The 22,607-nt window shown below is 38.8% G+C and overlaps 2 pseudogenes; one reads left to right on the forward strand and one right to left on the reverse strand.

Annotated features, from left to right (window-relative positions):
- The first annotated feature begins 16,453 nt into the window (after nucleotides 1–16,453).
- LOC109434351 (histone acetyltransferase type B catalytic subunit pseudogene) lies at nucleotides 16,454–17,905 on the forward strand (annotated as a pseudogene).
- A 411-nt stretch (nucleotides 17,906–18,316) lies between these two features.
- Nucleotides 18,317–19,076, reverse strand: LOC109434350 (actin-related protein 3 pseudogene; annotated as a pseudogene).
- Between the last annotated feature and the right edge of the window lie 3,531 nt (nucleotides 19,077–22,607).

The following is a 22,607-nucleotide window of genomic DNA, read 5'->3' on the forward strand; positions in this document are numbered from 1 at the left end:
TTCTTTTTCCAATTGATTTTCCAGTGAATGTGACCAAGTTTGTGGTCATTTTCATGATCTAGAATTGCCAGATTTAGCCAATAAAAATACAGTAATGCAGTTAAATTAGAATTCCAGATAAACAGCAAATAATTTTTAATATAAGTATATCCCATGCAATATCTGAGACATATTTATACTAAAAAATTATCACTGCTTGTCTGAAATTCAAATTTAACTGTGCATTCTGTAGTTTATCTGGCAACTCTATTTTCATCTGAGCTCAGATTAATTTAATGAACTCCTTCTCAAAGAAAAACTTAGGAGAGCAAGCCAAGTCAGCCATTTTGTCCCCATTGTGGTTACAAGTTGGTGCAGAAAGTTAAATTTTCTGGTGGAAGTGAGTCTTCTGGGATTACCGTTGGAATTTGGTATGCTCTATCTAAGCTTTGGGCTTGGTACCTGATGATCCTTATGTCTGGAGTTGCCCCGTCTCCTCTCAACTGCCAACCCTCTGTCTCTCTGAACCCTGGTTCTTGTTCTGCCTTGCCTGCCTAGCTCCTACTTCTTTTAGTTTCAGTTTGGAAGCCATTTCTTTCCTCTGAGAACCTTTCCTTGACTACACAAATATGAGGAGGTTGTGCCCATCTTCTGTATGCTCACAGCATCCGGAACTTCCCCATCGGAGAACCTGCTCATGGCATTCAGTCTATTGTATTCTCAACAATGTCTATCATATCTTTGAAAAGAAAGAAAGAGAGAGAGAGAGAGAAAGAGAGAGAGAGAGAGAGAGAGAGAGAGAGAGAGAGAGAGAGAGAGAAAGACTATGCCTGGATGACTGGGGGTGGAGAGGGGTGAATAGATGAAATGAAGAATCTTCAATAAAAATTTTCATAAGAGAAAATGAAGACAAGCATGATTGATTCTGGGGGCACAGAGCAAAACCAGAGGAGAGAGATGATTTTTAAATGGAGCAAATACCTTTCAACCATATTGTTCTCTGGCCCTGACTCCATTGTGTCATGCTTAAGTCCCAGGGCAAGGCAACTCCAAGAAAGTGTCAAAGGAGAAACAGACATTCTGCTAGAGCCTCCACAGGTGTTAACTGCATCAGTCATCATTCGCTGTGTAATAGCAACTACTCTAGGCATAAAGGTGTGAAGGTAGCAATGGTGTAGCTCACAGCTCTGGAGTCCTTTGAAACAGACACTCTTACTTTAGTGAGCTTGAGAAGGACAGAAGAAATGGGCAGCATTCGTGGCAAATTCAAGCATTATTTTCTGTACCCACTGAAGGCTCCTAGAATTTTTTGAGCATTCTCTGAGAGGGACCAGAGTTTTGGCAGGGTTGATGGAGAACAAAGCCAAGAGGTCCTGTTTATAACATATGGTGACCTTATTTTTACCTCCTGGTTCTTGTGGTCTGGGAGACATCCACTGTGTCCATATTTGCTAGTTTCTTTGTTTAGAACACTCATAAATAAAGATGATGGTTAATTCTTCCTCATGCACAGGGTCGTTTACAGTTTCTCTCTGTAATTAAATTGAAAGCCTTGAAGGAGCAGAAAATTTTATGAGGCAGAGGAAAATCTAATAAACTGGACTTGTCCTCATGGGAAGCAGGGTTGTGACCATATGCCATGTAAGGGTGTTATTTACTAGTATTTTTAGGAGAAATGATTTGCTTCTTATAATAAAAGAAGACGCTTCAGATAATTATCTATGCTTGCTTCTAATTAAAATAGCCCACGGTTGTACAAAATAGGAAAGTTATGACCCTTTTTCCGCCTTTGAATTTGGATAAAAATGATTGAATGAATGACAAGATTATATGATGCACACATTCTGATGTCCCTTGGAATAGTATTTTTTCCCTTTTGACTACCTAATACAATGCCAAAATTTATATCTTCCTACTGAGATAGTAAATGGAAGGAGAAAAAATGTTGCTTACAACAAAAACTTTTACATTTGTTTTTGGCTATGATTGAAAGGGAAATAGTTGTAATAGGCGGACAGATGGAGGGTTAAGAGGACTTAGTATTTCACATTCCTCCTAAATCTATTTGCAAATATGAATTTACATACAGGCTGTGGGCCATCTGGAAACTCTAACCCACTTTCTTCTCCCCAGGTTCTCTTGACCTGGGCCATACAGCATAGCCTCTTGAGGACTTTTAATCCACTGATCCTAGAGCACTGTCCCCCGCCAAATAAACTAGAATCTCTAGGTGGGCAGGCATCACCTTTTAAATAAAACTTGCCAGGTGATTCTATGTGCTCAGGTTGAGAACCACTATTTTGGAATGTACAAAATTATTTGCAGACCCATAGTGGTGACAATAGAGGCTAGAGTTAAGAAAAAGACTCTAGGCCTCATACTAAGACCATTTACTACAAAGGCCTAAAGACCCAGCAAGTGTCTTCAGATCCAATTTTTCTGAGAACCTATCCTAAGTATAAAATAGGGAGGAAAAATTCCCAATTTTAAGAAGCACTCTCACCCAGATGAATCAGTTGGGATCACTGTGCAGCTCCAGTGGCCGTGGCAGGTCATTAGCCCAGTGGATGTGGGCTAATAAATTGTGGAGTCCTCTCTATGCGGCTTGTGGAGCCTAGGTGTGAAATCTTTGCTTAGCTAGTCTTGGTGGTAACTGTAAGAGTTGTATTGCGAAGACCTAGCAGCCATTGCCCTTTGGATTCTGGGATAATTTAGGGAAGGCAATGACTTCTCTAAGGTTTTTTTTTTATCATACAGATTCTACTATACCATGGGAGGCAGGCAATGTCCTTGCCTAAGGCTGACTCAAAGAGGGAAACTTCCATGAAGATTTTGTCTTCATAATGTAACTTCTGCAGTTTTCTTCCAATCCCATCCACTTAGTCACATTATAACTCAGATTATCATAACAAGAGAGGCCAGAGAGAGAAGTGTGTGCTGTGATCTTGTCCTAATGGCATCTAGTCCCTAATGAGAGGGTCTCTAACTCATCCTAAGTCCTTCCCTGCCAAAAGGTTAGATTTGCACCTGAATATCTCAGGTTACCTACATTTTACAAGGAGTTGGGTCATGGGTTCCTACCTCCAGAAAATATGTAGGCAAGAGATAACAGAGTTTGTTTAAAGCCATCGATTGGAACCAAAGAAGGAAGAAAAAGAAAGATAATTTTGTTTGTTTTCAGTAAATAATTTTTTTATTAGTTTCAGGTGTACAAAGCAACATAATAGTTAGACATTTACACCCCTCACAAAGTGATAACCTCCCTCCCCCAAGCTACTACCCCTCTGACATCTTATAGAGCTGTTACAATACCATTGACTGTCTTCCTTATGCTGTACTCCACCTCCCGTGACTATACATATATATTTTTTTCTTACAGTTGACATACAATGTCATTCTTCTTCAGCTTCAGTTATACAGTGCATTGGTCATGCAGCTACACAATCTTAGTCTCGATAAGTCTAAGACTTATCAAGATTATCCCCTTGATAAGTCCAGTAGGAAAGATAATTTTTATGGATACATTTAAAGCAGTTCCACTCTGAGAAAATGTTTCATTCATGCTTGGATCACAAAGGAAGACTGAAGGTTTTTCTTGAGGTCTGTCTTATTCATCTTATTTTACTATGTCTCCCATTTAATTACTAATGAGCCTTAGCAGCCTCAGACCTCTGCAACCTAAATACATCAATTATCTTCAATATCGCTAATTTCTGTAACACTACAGGAATTATACAGTCTTGCTGTGGGAATCTCCCATAGGTCCCCTATTTAATTTCACAAAAATAATGATAGGGTGACAGTAACAGCTTTTGGGGTAGAATTTCAGCCTTAAGCAACACCTTAAGGGAGTGACCTGGGGTCTCGTTCCTTTCATTCTAGTTGGACTATATCAGATTCAGCCTGTGATGTGTGAAATCTGGGGAGTCTGCAGTGAGATCGCTGAGATTTGGTTTTTAGTATCAGTGGTGCTCTAGCTATGAAGCCCATTCTCTTGGGTTACCCAAAGATATGTAGTAATTAAATATGTCTTTGTTACTAGTTTAAGATTCTATAGGTGCCTCATAAGAATCCACACTCATGGAACTTTCCATTTCTTTAGGGAAACAAGACACAGAACCTCACATAGTGGGGGAAGACACTATGTGATATAATATATAAAATGAACAATTAAGAACATAAGTGGTTAGGAACAGCTGGAGAAAATCGTTTGGCTAGATGAGATTGAGAGAGATTCCAAAGGCTAGGAAGGATAAGTAAAAAGGTGAGTGTATGGCCTTTTGGGTCCGAAAATAGTTTAGCAAAAATATAGAGGTCAGAAAGAGGATGGTATATTTCAGGGATAGTGGGGAAACTATTAGCTGGAGTGTTCATTCCCTAAGGTTGCTGTAACAAATTACCACAAACCTGGTGGTTTAAAACAACAGAAATTTATCTCTCACAATTCTGAAGGATAGAAGTCTGAAATGAAGGTATTGGCAGAGTTGGTTTCTTCTTGAGGTTCTGAGGAGGAAGCCATTCCACCCCTCTCTCCTAGCTTCTGGTGGCTGTCAGCAATCTTCGTTGTCCCTTAGCTTGTAGACGCATCACTCCAATCCCTGCCTCTGTCTTTACATGCCTTCTCCCCTGTGTCTCCATGTTTTAAAGTTTACTCTCCTTTCTCTTATAAGGACACCAGTCATTGGATTTAAGGCTCACCCTAAATTCAGAGTAATCTTACCCAGAGATTCTTAGTTATATCTGTAAAGACCCTATTTCCAAATAAGGTCACCTTCGCAGGTTCCAGTGGTTAGGACTTAAACTTATCTTTTATCGGGGACACTATCAACCTACTCTATATATAGTAAAGGTTGGATAAATAGAGAGGTCTGATTGTGGTAGGTCCTGCATTTTTTTTAAATGATGTAGTGAGGATTCCAGTGTAAATGGTGTAAACATCTCAGTTATCAGTCAAAGAATGACATGTTTAGTGGAAAGATTGTGGAGTGGGCTCATTTGCATTGAGGACTGAGGAGAAATTATTATGAAGGAAAGAAGAGTAAGGTACGTGTGATGATTTAATTTTTTGTGTCAACTTGGCTGTACATGGGGCATCCAGATTAAACATTACTTCTGGATGTGTCCATGAGGGTGTTTCTAGATGAGATTAGCATTTGAATTGGTGGACTCAGTAAAGTAGATTGTGGGTAGGCATCGTTATTCAATCCACTGAGGGCTTGAATACAACAAAAAGTGGAGGATGGGGGAATTCATTCTGTTTTCTTTCTGCCTGCCTGATTGAGCTGGAACATTGGTCTTCTTCCTTTGCACTGTATTTATACCACCATCTTTCCTGGGTCTCCAGCTTGCAGGTAGCAGATGTTGGGACTTCTCAGCTTTCATAATCACATGAGTCAATTCCTCCTAATAAATCTCTGATTGATTCTGTTTCTCTGGTGAACTCTACTGATACGGTGCATACGCTTGGTCTAAGGACTGTAGGGCACTCTCAGTGGTAAGGGGTGATTCGAGTATATCCTGGGGTGATTTTATCAGATTGGCCTTTAGGTTAATCCTCCTGGACCCCTACCAGGATCTTCAACTAGAGTCAGCGTGAAATGGGAACAGAATTGAGGTCACAAGGCAGCACTCTGTTGCAACCCAGCATAATGTAGGTGGATGGACTAGTGCCTTCAGATTTTCAGAGCACTAGTAGTGCAGCATGGTTCTTCGGAAGCAACAGGGAGAAAAGATTTCTCCTCAGTTAGCTGAGAGTTAGGATCAGGGAGGACCTGGAATTAATGTGGCCAACGTTTAGGAGCACACATGGTTGGCATAGAGGTGAAGACATACAATGTGCTAAGTCAGGAGACACTACACCATATCCTTCTTGAGGCCTGCTTCTTCCTGCTAAGACTTTTTCTGTGTGCATATCTTGCCTTTCCAACTGTGTTGCAATCTCGAGGACAGTGACCATGTTTTAGCTTAATATCCCTTTAGTACAATGCTGGGCACACACACATACTTAATAAATGCTTGCTTGCTTGATGGAAACAGACCACCAATTTGCCTTGTCGTCTTCCGGCTTTTTATTCTTTTCCGAACAATAAAAATGCAAACAAACACAAGTGCATCTAAACTATGTATATCAATGATGGTGCAGGAGTTTTTTCTCTCTCAAGTGGAAGAATGACATATCTACTGTGGGCTTTTTATTGCTCCAGAATTTCTGGGCATAGACTACTGACCACATAAACTATTGTTGACTTGATGGAGTCAGGAGTCTGGGTAGGAAAGTAAGAGCCAATGAGAGCATTAAAATTCACTCACTAAAGGGCATTACCTAGAAGTTCTTCCATTATTTTGAAAAGCAACTAGAGAATGGAGGATATACAGATTGTGCGTGATGTGGCTCTACGCTCATTAGAGCTGAGGCTTAGCATGAGTCTTGGCATGGAGGCCTTAACATTTAGATTCATTTAATGTTTCAGCACTTTCCTTGAGAAAGAAAATAGAAACAACAAACTGTTTTGAGAACTAATGTTTTTATGAAAGTACCACCAAAATCTGAGTGCATCTTCTTTAAAAAAGATAAATTTCATAGTATTGCAACAATGAAACAATACAAATGATACTTTCAGAATTACTATGAAAAATATTTGCCCATAAATAGTACCATCTTGTTTAATATTCCCACAAAAGAGCATACCAAATGAAACTACCAACAAAATGAAAAGGCAGCCTACTGAATGGGAGAAAATATCTGCAATCACGTACAGGCACACCTCAGAGATATTGTGGGTTTAGTTCTAGACCACTGCAATAAAGTGAGTATCATAATAAAGCAAGTCATATGAATTTTTTTGTTTCCTAGTGCATATAAAAGTTATGTTTACACTATACTGTAGTCCATTAAATATGCAATAGCATTATGCCTAAAAAACAATGTATATACCTTAATTAAAAAATATTTTATTGCTAAAAAAAATGCTAACCAACAACTGAGCCTTCAGCAAGTCATAATCTTCTTGCTGGTGGAGGGTCTCGCCTTGATGGTGATGATGCTGACTCATTAGGGTGATGGTGGCTGAAGGCTGGGGTGGCTGTCGCAATTTCTTAAAATAAGACAATAAATTTTGCCACATTGATTGACCCTTCCTTTCACGAATGATCTCTCTGTAGCACATGATGCTGTTGGATAGCATTTTACCCTCATAGAACTCCTTTCAAAATTGGAGTCGGTCCTCTCAAACCCTGCCACTGTTTTACCAATTAAGTTTATGTGATATTCAAATCCTTTGCTGTCATTTCAACTATCTGAACAGCATCATTACCAGGAGTAGTTTCTGTCTCAAGAAACCACTTTCTTTGCTCATCCATAAGAAGCAACTCCTCATCCATCAGACTTTTATCAGGAGATTGCAGCAGTTCAGTCATATCTTCAGGCTCTACTTCTAATTCTACTTTTCTTGTTATTTCTATCATATCTCCAGTTATTTCCTCCATTGACATCTTGAACCCCTCAAAGTCATCCATGAGGGTTCAATCAACTTCTTCCAAACTCCTGTTAATGTTGATCTTTTGACCTCTTCTCATGAATCACAAATGTTCTTAACGGCATCTAGAACGATGAATCCTTTCCGGAGGTTTCCAATTTACTTTGCTGAGACCCGTCAGAGGAATCACTATCTATGGCAGCTATTGCCTTACAAAATACATTTCTTAAATAATAAGACTTGAAAGTCAAAATTACTCCTCGATCCATGGGTTGCAGAATAGATGGTATGTTAACAGGCATGAAAATAACATTAATCTCATTGCACATCTCCGTCAAAGCTCTTGGTTGACCAGATGCATTGTCAATGAGCAGTTATATTTGAAAGACATCTTTTTTTTCTGAGCAGTAGGTCTCAACTGTGGGCTTAAAATATTCAATAAAGCATGTTGTTGTAAACAAGTGGGCTGTGATTCATACTTTGTTGTTCCATTTATAGAGCACAGGCAGAATAGATTTAGCATAATTCTTACAGGCACTAGGATTTTTGGAATGGTAAATGAGCATTGGCTTCAACTTACAGTCACCAGATGCATTAGCACCTAACAAGAGAGACAGCCTGTCCTTTGAAGCTTTGAAGCCACAAACTGACTTCTCTCTAGCTATGAAAGTCCTAGATGGTATCTTATTCCAATAGAAGGTTGTTTTTTCTACATGAAATACCTGCTGTTTAGTGTAACCACCTTCATTAATTACCTTAGCTAGATCTTCTAGATAACTTGCTGCAGCTTCTGCATCAGTACTTAATGATTCACCTAGCACTTTCATGACAGGGAGATGGCTTCTTTCCTTAAACTTCATGAACTGACTTCTGTTAGCTTCAGACTTTTCTTCTGTAGTTTCCTCATCTCTCTCAGCCTTCACAGAATTGAAGAAAGTTAGGGCCTTACTTTGGATTAAGCTTGGGCTTAAGGGAATGTTGTGGCTGGTTTGATCGTCTATCCAGACCACTGAAATTCTCCATATCAACAGTAAGGCTGTTTTGCTTTCTTATCATTTGTGTGTTCACTGCAGTAGCACTTCTAATTTCTTACAAGAACTTTTCCTTTGCATTCAGAACTTGGCTAACTATTTGGGACAAGAGGCCTAGCTTTTAGCCTATCCTGGCTGTCACCGTGCCTTCCTCATTGAGCTTAATCGTTTCTAGCTTTTGATTTAAAGTGAGAGACATGTGAATCTTCCTTTCTCTTGAATACTGTAGGGTTATTAATTGGCTGAAATTCACTATTGTTGAGCCTCAGGGGATAGGGAGGCCTGAGGAGAGAGAGAGAGAGGAGGAGCAGTCAGAATACACACATTTATTGATTAAGTTACTGTCTTATATTGGTGCAGTACATGGCACCCCAAAGCAATTACAATAGTAACATCAAAGATCACTGATCACCATAACAAATATAATAATAATGAAAAGTTTAAAATATTGTAAGAATTACCAAAATGTGACAGACACAAATTGAGCAAATGCTGTTGGAAAAATGGCGGCGATAGATTTGCTCAATGCAGGGTTGCCACAAACCTTTAATTTGTAAAAAAACACAATACTTGCAAAGGGCAATAAAGAGAAGCACAGGAAAATGAGATGTGCCTGTATCTGATAAATGGTTAATGTCCAAAATATATAAAGAACTCATAAAACTCAATGGCAAAATAGCAAACATTTTAATTAAAAAATGATCAAAGGATTTTGAATAGACATTTTTCAAAAAAAAATATACAAATGTCCAACAGGTACATGAATGTCACTAACGATCACATAAATGCAGATCAAAACCACGAGATATCACCTCACACCTACTAGGATGACTATTATAAAAAAGACAAGAAATAACAAGTGTTGGTGAGACTGGGGAAAAGGGAAAACTTGTTCACCGCTGGTGAATATGCAAATTGGCGCAGTCACTATGGAAAACAGTATGGAGGTTTCCAAAAAAATTAAAAATAGTACTATCATATGATCCAGAAATTACACTTCTAGGTATTTATCTGAAGGATCAAAACCACTAACTTGAAAAAATATCTGCAGATCCATGTTCATTGCAACATTATTTTAATAGCCATGACATGGAAGCAAACTAAATGTTCATCAATGGATAAATAGATAAAGAAAATATGATACACACACACACGAACACACTGGAATATTATTATTCAAATGTAAGAAAGAATGAAGTCTTGCCATTTGCGACAACATGGATGGAAATTGAGGGCATTATGCTAAGTGAAATAAGTCAGACAAAGACAATCCCATATGACCTCACTTATATGTAGAATCTAAAAAAACAAACAAATAAGCAAAAATAAACTCATAAATACAGAGAACAGATTGGTGGTTGCCAGAGGCAAGGGGTACAGGATGGGCAAAATGGCTGAAAGTGGTCATAAATTATAAACTTCCAATTATAAAATAAGTAAGTCCTGGAGATGTAATGTGCAGCATGATGTCTGTAATGTAGATAATACTGTATTGTAGATTTTTTAAAAGATTTTTATTAAAATGCAGCTAACACACAATATTATATTAGTTTTAGGTGTTCACCATAGTTATTTAACATTTACCTATACCTAAAGAAGTGATCACCATAAGTCCAGCAATCATTTGACACTGTACTATGCTATCACAATATAATTGACTCTATTCCTTGTCCTGTACATTACATCAGGTGTACAGCATAATAGTTAGACATTTATATAATTTAAGAAGTGATCCCCCTAACTAGTCAGTACCCACCTGATACTATACATAGTTATTATCATATAATTGATTATATTCCCTATGCTTTACTTTACATCCCATTGACTATTTTGTAACTTCCAATTTGTATTTCTTAATGCCTTCACTTTTTTCACCCTGCCACCAAACACCCTCCCATCTATCACCCCAATAGATCTAGTACCCATCTAACACTCTACACAGTTATTACAATATTATTGACTATATTTCTTATGCTATAACTTACATCCTGATGAGTACTTTGTAACAACCAACTTGTACTTCTTAATCCCTTCCCCTTTTTCACCCACTCCAAGCCCCTCCATCTGGCAACCATCAAAATGTTCTCTGTTGAACTGACTCTGGGTGGTGAACACACAATGGGATTTATAGATGATGTAATACAGAATTGTACACCTGAAATCTATGTAATTTTACTAACAATTGTCACCCCAATAAATTAAAAAAAAAACACAACTACTGAAAAAAAATGTTCTCTGTTATCTATGAATTTGTTTCTGTTTTATTTGTTGGTTTATTTTGTTCTTTATATTCCACTTATAAGTGAAATCATATAACATTTGTCTTTCACTATCTGACTTAACTACATTCAGCACAATACCTTCTAGGTCCATCCATGTTGTCACAGATGGCAAGATTTCATTCTTTCTAATGGCTGGGTAATATTCCATTGTATATATGTACCACCTCTTTATCCATTCATCGCTTCAGGGACACCCAGGTTGCCGTCATATCTTGGCAGTTGTAAATAATGTTGCAATGAACATATGGATGCACATGTCCCCTCCAAGTAGCATTTTGGGTTTGTTCAGATAAATACCCAGAAGTGGGATTACTGGATGTTTCTTTGTCTCTTGTTATAAACTTTATCTAGTATTAAGTATTGCTGCCTCAGCTTTCTTACTTTTTTTGTTTGTTTTCATTTTCATGAAATAACTTTTCCATCCCTTTACTTTCAGTGTCTTTTGACCTGAAGTTAATGTTTTGTAGGCAGCATATGTATGGGTCTTGTTTGCTTATCCATTTAGCGACCCTATGTCTTTTGATTGGAGCATTTAATCCATTTACATTTAAAGTAATTAATAGATGTGTAGTTATTGCCAGTTTATTATTCATAATTTTGATCTTTTTATCATCTTAAAGAAGTCCCTCTAGGTTTCCTTGTAATACTGATTTGATGGTGAGGAATTTCTTTAGCTTTTTCTTGTCTGGAAAGCTCTTTATCTGTCCAATTCTAAATGATAGCTTTGCTAGGTAATGTTTGTTGTAGGTCTTTGGTTTTAATCACTTTGAATATTTCCTGCCAATCCCTTCTGGCCTGCAAAGTTACTGTTGAGAAATCAGCTGACAGTTTAATGGGAGCTCTCTTGTATAGGTAACTAGCTGCTTTTTTTCTTGCTGCTTTTAAGATTCTTTCTTTGTCTTTAAATTTTGGTATTTTAATTATGAAGTGTCTTGGTGTGGACTTCTTTGGGTTCATTTTGTTTGGTACTGTCTGTGCTTCCTGAGCTTGTATGTCTATTTCCTTTACCAGGTTAGGGAAGTTTTCTGTTATTATTTCTTCAAATAGGTTTTCAATTCCTTGCTCTCTCTCTTCTTCTTCTGGTACCCCTATTATGTGAATATTGGTATGCTTGATATTGTTCCAGAGGCCCCTTAAACTGTCCTCATTTTTTTGGATTCTTTTTGCTATTATGTTTGGGTGTTTTGTGTTACCTTTTCTTCTAAATCACTGATTTGATCCTCTGCTTTATCTAATCTACTGTTGATTCCCTGTAATGTATTCTTTATATCAGTTATTGTATTCTTCATTTCTGACTGGTTCTTCTTTATGTTTTCTTTTTTTTTGTTTTTTTTGTGTTTTTTTTTTTTTTTTTTTAATTAAATTTATTGGGGTGACAATTGTTAGTAAAATTACATAGATTTCAGGTGTACAATTCTGTATTACATCATCTATAAATCCCATTGTGTGTTCATCACCCAGAGTCAGTTCTTCCATCACCATATATTCGATCCCCCTTACCCTCACCTCCCCCCCCACCCCCCTTACCCTCTGGCTATTTCCATTTTTATGTTTCCTATTTCTTTGTTGAAGTTCTCCCTGAGGTCATTGAGCATCCTTATAACTAATGTTTTGAACTCTGCATCTAGAAAGTTTCCTGTCTCCATTTTGTTTAGTTCTTTTTTTGGAGCCTTGTTCTGTTCTCTTATTTGGGACATGTTTCTTTGTTTCTCCACTGTGGCTGCCTCCCTTTGTTTGTTTCTATATATTAGGTAGGGCTGCTATAACTCCTGATCTTAGTAGAGTGGCTTTATATAGTAAATAACCAGTGGTGCAGTCGCTCTGGTCACTAGAGCTGGGTGCACCAGGTGTGTTTCTTGTGTGGGTTGGGTGTGTCCCCCTGTTATAGGTGAGCCTTGGTTGATGTTTGTACATCAGTGGGAAGGATTGACCTTTGGGCTGATTGATTGTGAGGAGTGGCTGTGACTATAGTAAAGTAGATGTTGTGGAGGGACTGACCCTATGGAGCACAATTTGCTTTAGCAGGTCTCATGTGCCTGCCCAGTGTGCCCTTTGGATGTGTCATACTTGGAGGCAGTGTGATGCTCCAGCTTGGTTCGAAGCTGACCACTGGACATGCCAGCCCCAGGGCCACTTGGGAGGGGATTTGCTGTAGGCCAAGTTCAACCGCAGCCTGTATCCTTCCTGGGGCCACCTGCTGTGAGCCACAAAGCAATCTACAGATGGCCACCGCCTGCATTGTGCTTGGGAGTGCCTTCAGAGGCCAAGTCACAAACCAAGGCTGGCTGCCACTAGTTCTGGGTTTGGGGATGCTCAGCCAGAGGTACAGGACATGTTGAAGCCAGATGCTGCTTGTTTGGGTTTTGTGAACCTTTGACAGACTTTAGGAAAGTCTGTAGCATAAGCCAAGGCAGGCGGTTTGTATGAAAAAGCCACTAGAAGTGGCTTAGGTGTGCCCAAAAGTTGGGTGGGGCATGGGCTCAGAATCACCAGGGCCAGGTGAATGAACAACGTTAAGCAGATTAATGGACACTCAGATATGGTGGCTGCCTGTGTCTGCACACAGGGAGGGGAAGGGCTCAACAAAGAAACAAAAGCTTCTGCCAGCTCCTCCGTCCAGGAGTAATCTGCCCCTCCAGCCCTCACACGGCAGGCAGACAACTCAGTTCCTCCCCGTATGTCCATTTTGCCTTTGAGCTGCTGCCCTATTGCTAGAGATCAGAGAGAGGGAGTCCATCAGTGTGTACGTCCTTGCATGGGCCCTCCAAGAGGAACACCTCAGAGTGTACTCGTCCTCTATCCTACTCAGCCATAATCTCTGCTGGTTTTCACAACCAGAAATTATGGAGACTGTTCTCCCTGGCACTGGAACCCTGGATTGGTGAGCCTGGTGCAGCTCTGGGACACCTTGCGTTTCCAGGGTGGGAGGACCTCCACAGCCAAGGTATCGCTCCTAATTTTTAATGGTCACATGCAGGAGTGGGACCAGCCTGTTCTGTGACTGTGTCCCTCCCACCAGTATCAAGGTGGCTTCTTCTGTATGTCCTTAGTTTTAAAGCCTCAGTTCAATAAGACTGGATGTTTTGTAGTATAGTTGTAGTTTTGATGTAGTCAAGAGAGAAGATTAGCACAGTATTTATCTACTCCATCTTAACCAGAAAATCTGTATTGTAGATTTGAAAGTTGCTAAGAGAATAGATCTTAAAAGTTCTTATCACAAGAAAAAAAATTGGTAACTATGTGTGGAGATGGATGTTAACTAGACTTATTATGATGATCATTTTGGAATATATAGAAATATTGAACCGTTATATTGTATACCTGAAACCAATATAATGTTATATATTAATTATATCTCAAATGAAAAAGAAAGAAATGAATAGCCCAAAGTATACTGGAGAAGTATTTTAGCAGGGGTGAACACAAAAGTGGTTTAGTTTCTTATGCCCATTTTCTTTCTTGAGGTAAGGAGAATTTATAAGCTGTTAACTTTGTATGCTATGCATGAACTGTTGTAAAAGTTTCAAATGTGTATTGAATTTAGTTGCTTTTTTTTCTACCAAAAATTGCAAAGAGAGGGGAAAAATTAACCAGAAGGTTTTATTTCAAGAGAAACTTTTATTAACGAAAATATTGTTAGTATAGTTCTGCATGTAAATGTAATAACTTCTTTAGTATAACCACTTGTCATTTATAGACACCATCTCATTAACCTGAGTAATCAACTCTATTCTCTTCAGTTCCACTTAGTCAGGTTTAGGGGTAAGCATAGATTTTTCTCTGGCTTGTTTTGTAAAACAACTTCATGCAATCTGCTTTATGTGCATTCACACATATGAAAGAAGCCAAAATATACTACAGAGGCTCTATTCTTATATATCGCCTATGTGAAATTTAATTTCCTACCCATCAAAATATGTTTTAATTATCAAGTAGATTTTCTTGTTTTTCTTGTAATATATTCCTGAATTACTGTTCCACCTGCTATAAAATTCTATGAAAGTATTCATTATATATTAGGAAAACATTCTGGATCCAGATCTCCAGAGACTTTTTAAAAATGCAATTTATCTTCAATATAAAAACAAACAAACGAACAAAACCTCCCACATTTGTGCTTCAAAGGATGTTATCAAGAAAGTAAAAAGACAACCCAAATATGGACAGAAAATATTTGCAAGTCATATATCTCAAAGGGACTTATATCCAGAATATATAAGGAGCCCTTACAGCCAACAATAAAAAGACAAATAACCAGATTAAAATATGGGCAATGGATTTAAATAGACATTTCTCCAAAGAAGATATAAAATTGACCTATAAGCACATGAAAAGATGCTCAGCATCATTAGTTTCAATGAAATACAAATAAAAATCACAATAAGATAGCACTAGAATGGATTGTTATAATAAAAAAGACAGACAATAAAAACTGTTGGTAAGGATTTGTAAAAATTGGAACACTACATATCATTGGTAGGATTGTAAAATGGTACAGCCACTTGGGAAATCAGATTTGCAGTTTCTTGAGAGGTTAAATATAGAGTTGTTATGTGGGCTAGCAATTCCAGTCTTAGGTATATACTGAAGAGAATTGAAAACAGGTGTCCACACAAAAGTTGTACACAAGTGTTCAACTGCAGCCTTATTCATAATAGCAAAGAGTCAAAACAATCCAAATGCCTGCCAACTAATGAATGGATGAATAAAATGCAGTAAATCCATACAATGGAATATTATTGGGTTGTGTTATGGACTGAATGTTTGTGCCCCTCCCCCCAAATTCATGTTGAGGCCCTTTATCCACCATGTGATGATATGAGGAATGGGGCTATTGGGAGGTAATTAGATTTAGATTATGCCCTGAGAGTGGAACCCCCATGATGGGATTAGTACCCCTATAAGAAAAGGAAGAGACTCTAGATCTTCCTCTCTCTTCCGTGTGAGGATATAGTGAGAAGGTGGCCATATACCAGTTGGGAAAGAGGGCCCTCACCAAAAACCAAATCTGCCAGCACCTTGATCTTGGACTTCCCAGCCTCCAGAACTATGAGAAATAAAGGTCTGTTGTTGAAGCCACCCAGTCTGTGGTATTTTGTTATAGCAGCCTGAGCTGAGTAAGGCTGTAGAAAGGAACGTAGTACTGATACATGCTACACATGGATGATGGTAAGTGAAAGAAGACTGACACAAAAGAAAAAAAAAAAGGCATAGAGTGAGCAGGTCCGTTAATCTACCCAAACTGGCTAATAGAGATTTGATTGGACTTCAGCATCTGCCATAGAATAGATTATATATAAGAGAGATCAGAACATCTCCCTTAGAAGCAGACAACTGTTAGCACACACAGTACTCCCCTGTGTTTGCTTCTCACACCTTGCATCAGTGTCACCAGCTTAGACATACAAAACAGGAAGAAATCTCAATAAGCAGAGGCTGAAATCGGTGTGGCTACACCTGAATGTTGTGAGCATTGCTTTTTTAAAAAAACTGGTCCAACAGTCTTGTCTTTACTTTAAAATAATTTTTTTTTTTTTTTTAGCAAGTAAAAGAATGCAAATAATTAGACAATCCAGTATACTAGCTTCTTCGTTCTAAAAGCACTTGCGAGGTTTGGGAAGGAACGCCAAGACAGTGGTGACAGTGCCCTCCTGGAACTTTCGGACTCTAGCCTGAGTTCCAGAAGGCCTGCTTCAGCCTGGAAGTGTGGAACTCTCAGCGCAGCTCCTGGTTGGCAGAGGATTTGGTGCTATGGAGAAATTTTTGGTTGAATATAAGAGTGCAGTGGAGAAGAAACTGGCAGAGTATAAATGTAACACCAACACAGCAATTGAACTAAAATTAGTTCGTTTTCCTGAAGATCTTGAGAATGACATTAGAACTTTCTTTCCTGAATATACCCGTCAACTCTTTGGGGATGATGAAACTGCTTTTGGTTACAAGGGTCTGAAGATCCTGTTATACTGTATTGCTGGTAGCCTGTCAACAATGTTCTGTGTTGAATATGCATCGAAAGTTGATGAGAACTTTGACTGTGTAGAGGCAGATGATGTCGAGGGCAAAATTAGACAAATCATTGCACCTGGCTTTCGTACAAACATGAACGATTTTCTTTCTTTGCTGGAAAAAGAAGTTGATTTCAAGCCATTTGGAACCTTACTCCGTACATACTCTGTTCTAAGTCCAACAGGAGGAGAAAACTTTACCTTTCAAATATACAAGGCTGACATGACATGTAGAGGCTTTCGAGAATATCATGAAAGGCTTCAGATCTTTTTGATGTGGTTTATTGAAACTGTTAGCTTTATTGACATGGATGATGAAAGATGGCACTACTTTCTAGTATTTGAGAAGTATAATAAGGATGGAGCTACGCTCTTTGCGACCGTAGGCTACATGACAGTCTATAATTACTATGTGTACCCAGACAAAACCCGGCCATGTGTAAGTCAGATGCTGATACTGACTCCATTTCAAGGTCAAGGCCATGGTGCTCAACTTCTTGAAACAGTTCATAGATACTACATTGCATCTCCTTCTGTTCTTGATATTACAGTGGAAGATCCATCCAAAAGCTATGTGAAATTATGAGACTTTGTGCTTGTGAAGCTTTGTGAAGATTTGGCTTGTTTTCCTGGGAAAAGTTAATGCAAGGATTCAATGAAGATATGGCAATAGAGGCACAACAGAAGTTCAAAATAAATAAGCAACATGCTAGATGGGTTTACGAAATTCTTTGACTACTGGTAACTGATATGAGTGATGCTGAACAATACAGAAGCTATAGACTGGATATTAAAAGAAGATTAATTAGCCGTATAAGAAAAAGCAGAGAGATCTTGCTAAAATGAGAAAATGTCTCAGACCAGACGAACTGACAAACCAGATTAACCAAATAGAAATAAGCATGCAACATGAACAGCTGGAAGAAAGCTTTCAGAAGTTTGTGGAAGATTACCGACGTGTTATTGAACGCCTTGCTCAAGAGTAAAGATTATACTGCTCTGTACAGGAAGTCTGCAAATTTCTGTACACTGTGTTGTGAAAAAAAATCTGACAATTAATTTTAAAATGTTTGTAACATTTTACGTACATTAAAAGTTATCCATCTTTAGTTGAGTATTTTCTTTTGGAGAGAATGTATATTTTAAAATACTGTTTAGAGTCTATGAGCATATATTACATTAAAAAAATACAGCTTCTGAAATACCACTGCAATTGCTTCCTTTCTTAAACTGTATAATAAATGCTTAGTTGTAATATGAAAAAAAAATAAAAGCACTTGCAACAAAAACCAATTTTCTTTTGGGCAAGATGGTAGCAATTCATAATCACTGGACTCCCTTGTCCTATGAATGAGTAATGGAAAATGTCATGAGACTACTTTAAATTTTTTATTTATTTCTTTTATTGTGATAATATACACATAGGATAAAAGTTACAATTTTAGCCATTTAAAAACATACAGTTCAGTGACATTAAATACATTCATGATGTGTGTATGAGGTTGTGTTTTGAAATTTATCTTTTACTTGGTCACTTTTTTCCTTCAAAACATAAAAGTGACTCTCAAACTGCCCTGCATATCCAGTTCAGTGAGGTCAATATTCTTATAAAGAGAAGTCTGACATCAATAAGATATTTTTGAATTACTTCATCTACTACTTCTCAGGTAGGTGGTGTGAAATCTGGATTAACAAATTCTGGATGAAGAGTTTTCAGCATCTGTCATAACCAACGTCAATGGAAAATTCTTTCTTTGAGATTGCCTTGATTCCAGTATACTGTTTAATCCACTTGGCCCACACATGTAATTCTTGTTAAAATCTTTTACTAAATCTGGGCAGACATAACTATAGCCCTCCTTGACTTCCATAGCTGTTTCCAGGGATTGCTCTGGAGGGATTCCTACTTCTTGGTGTCAGCAGTTGCTGAATGAAATGTTATGGCTCACCCTGTGATTGGCATTCACTGAGCAGAGCTGCCAATCACATGTCCTTTAGCCACAGGAAGGACAGGCATGACCATCTTCACTATCTGGTACTACAGCAGTCACCAGCAGTTTTAGCAGTTTTCCTGCTTGCTTTGATGCTCAGGATGCCGTTAATGCAAGAACAGCCTGCATGCCTCTGAGTAAGTCTGGAGTACTGAAGGACTCAAACAGTACTTCAGCAGTATATTCTGTTTTCTGGATTATTTAGTGGAAATTTAATCAAAAGACAGTAATGAACTTCAGGTTCTGCTTTAAGTATTTAAAGAACAGTTGCTTCATAAACCTTTCCATCAAGTCAGTCTTCAACTATACTACCGTGTTTCCTCAAAAATAAGACCTAGGGCCGGCACCGTGGCTCAGGCGGTTGGAGCTCCGTGCTCCAACTCCGAAGGCTGCTGGTTCAATTCCCACATGGGCCAGTGGGCTCTCAACCACAAGGCTGCCAGTTCAATTCCTCGAGTCCCGCAAGGGATGGTGGGTTGTGCCCCCTGCAACTAGCAACGGCAACTGGACCTAGAGCTGAGCTGCGCCCTCCACAACTAAGACTGAAAGGACAACAACTTGAAGCTGAATGGCACCCTCCACAACTAAGATTGAAAGGACAACAACTTGACTTGGAAAAAAAGGCCTGGAAATACACACTGTTCCCCAATAAAGTCCTGTTCCCCTCCCCCAATAAAATCTTAAAAAAAAAATAAAAATAAGACCTCGACGGACCATCAACTCTAATGCTTCTTTTGGAGCGAAAATTAATATAAGACCCGATCTTATTTCACTATAATATAAGACCCGGTATAATATAATGTAATATAATATAATATAATACTGGGTCTTATATAATATAACATAAGACCAGGTCTTATGTTAATTTTTGCTCCTAAAGATGCATTAGAGTTGATGGTCTGGCGAGGTCTTATTTTGGGGGAAACACTGTATATCTAGAAGAAGGCTGGGAAATGTACACGTGAAGAAAAACTTGAATTGTGCAAAGGTTACTGTAGTAAGCGTGTCTTCACGGGCACTGCTCTTAAACCCAGATGCACCTCTGAATGACCAGTGTGATTAAAACAAACAACTCTCTGGGACCAACCTGAGACCTGTTGAAACAGACTCTCCAATGGTGGCATTTTTACTTTTAAAACGCTCTATAGGAGATGGGTTGAGGAAGGAATCTTTAAGCTTGAGAAATCACTTGGCAATGTTCCAGAAACTAGTTTCAATCTCTAAGTCGCAGGGAGATGGCCTGAAGATTTAATAGTCTGACTTACAAAAAGGGCAGGAATTGTTTTTTCCCACTTAGCAATCGATACAGTCTGTGAACTCTAGAAGGTAGCTCTGCATTAGTAGTCATGTTTAAGAACACGCAAATCAAAGAAGTAATGTAATGAAATGGGATAAGAAAGAAAGGCTTTGAGGACACTGAGCAGAGCAGAGGAAGCTGGTGGGTCCCTGTCACTGTCCTGTTGTTGGGGACAGCTCCTCAGGGAAGGAGGGTGGCTCTCCAGAGCAGGGGTATTACATTTCCTAAATTAAAGGGATGATGACTTTTGAATCATCATTTTTATGATGGGGGAAAGATTTCTTTTTCAATAATAGATAGTTTTTGCTTTGAAATTCTTACTGACATTAAAAGTTCGAGAAATAGTGTGCACAGTGATTTGATACACGATAGAACTCTGGACAGAGAATGAAACTCTAGCAGAAAAGAGAAGCTATCTATGGGCTTACAGAATAGAATCCATGTTTGTCCTTTCCCAAAGAATTGGCAAAGAATGATTCCTTTTTCTCACTGACTCTGAAGGATATGCTGCATGTGTTGGCAATTCTTCCCCTCACTCACAAAAGAGTCATGCTAATAATAATGAGGATTTCATAGCATTTTTAGCATTTGATTTGATTCTGGGGAGAATAAACTAGGTACCACTCTATAATCAGACAGCAAGGGATAGCATTAGGGGTGTTTGCCTAAGAGAATGTGGCAAGGTCGGTAGGCCATAAATTCCAAGTGTTTCATAACCCACCCACCCAGAGAACTCTGGTGGGGCACACGCGCACACGCACACACACACACACACACACACACACACACACACACACAGGAAATGACCACTAGGAGACAAGCACTCAGGATTAAGCAAGTCATGGTCACCAGCTGCTGACAGGCTTTGGCAAAGACATCAGTTGTCATTTCCAATCGGGGATTTGCTTTGTGTCCAGAGCCCACATCAAACACATTGCTGCAATTAAGCAGATTGTCTGCCACAGTCAGTTTCATGGAAATGTTTTCTTGCACTTCTCTGATGCATATAAATGAGGTGAAAATTCTATTTTGCTTTCTTCAGAGCCTGAAATGTAAAGATTATATAGGATGGGTGTGATCATGACATAGTAGCTCTTGAAAACACATTCTGTAGCTTAAACCAAATGGTTTTCTTCCCATGAGTGCATTACCTAGCATTATGAGTTTCTGAAAGGCCTATATAACAAGGCTTATGTCTCTTCTGTTGTTTTTAAAGTTGTTGTGACAATTTACTCCCTATTTTCTTTTCAAATGAGAAACTTGGTGGAAATACTTTGTAAGCAGTGACATGTCATTCATATTTAAACTGCCATGATTTCCAAGTTTTTGAAAATTGCATTTGGCATTATTTACAGTAAGAATTTTTTTTTTTTTAGTGCTTATTGATTATGTTTCTGGTTGTATTTCACTGAGCAGATGTCTCTTGTCTAGGGCATAAGTCTATAAGGAAAAAATTATTCCTGTGCTTGCAATGCTGCTGCTTTGAAGAAAGGTCTGTGGAACTAACAACAGAAGCCAAAACTAAACTTGTGATTCAAATAATGTCAAAGGCACTTCTGCTTAGATAATTGTATGAAGCCAGGTGGGATTAATTAAGGACAATATATACTCATGACTGAGGCACCAACTTTGGTTCCATTCCCGTGGCTCCCTGGCTCCACTGTTAATCTCAGAATTTTAGGGAGCAATGATAGAACCCAGGCTCACCAGCACCACCAGGGAACTTTAAGGAGAGTGGTAAGACTCCAGGGCCTAGGCATCTCCCTGCGACTGCTCTTTTGCAGGGAGATGCTGAAGCAAGTAGGAGGAAGCCATGTCCTAAGGGTGAGTGGTGGTGAAAGGACAAGTCTTCTGCTTGGTGGTCAGGCTGGGGTAGCTGCTGCCACCACCACAGTCCTGGGGCTTTGGGAGTTTTATCCAACTTTTCCTCCTGCGTTTGTGGGAGAACTGGCTCTCTAACCCAGGCTCAGTTCTCAAGAGATGGGACCTGGATGGAATGGGCTGAGGCCAAACTAAGGATTTGGGGCAAAGAGCAATTTACATTCTTGTTAAAGGCTAGGTTGACTAGGGACACAAAGAATTGTCTGAATCCTGCAGTACAAGTGAGTTGGTGGAAGGCAAGAACTCTGAGTTGAAAGGTTAATGCCAGAGAACAGGAAAGATGGAGTAAGCTAGGCAGAGCCTGGAGAGCCCTTCTGAGGCAGTAACGCACTGATCACTTCAATTCCTTTTGGCCTGAAATGTGACTGATGGGAAAGCAACTTTCTTTTTACTTAGGTTCTCATTACCTGTATCTCCTTACATCTGAATTGTTGGATCTGGGAACTTGCACTATATGAGGACTGAGAGGCCCATCTAAAGGGAGCTTGTTTTTCTCCTCCTCACCACCACCAGGTGATATTTTGATGTTTGTTTGGGGAATATTCCTAATACAGAGGCCTAGACATCAAATTTTAGGAGTAGAAAACTTCCATGGAAATATACCAGAATAATCAAATGATTATTTCTAATGACAAGTCCATATATATTGGTTCATTTGTACAATCA

Source organism: Rhinolophus sinicus, chromosome 17, assembly GCF_057876585.1.
Source record: "Rhinolophus sinicus isolate RSI-liver-muscle chromosome 17, RSI-T2T, whole genome shotgun sequence".
Classification (NCBI taxonomy): Eukaryota; Metazoa; Chordata; class Mammalia; order Chiroptera; family Rhinolophidae; genus Rhinolophus; species Rhinolophus sinicus.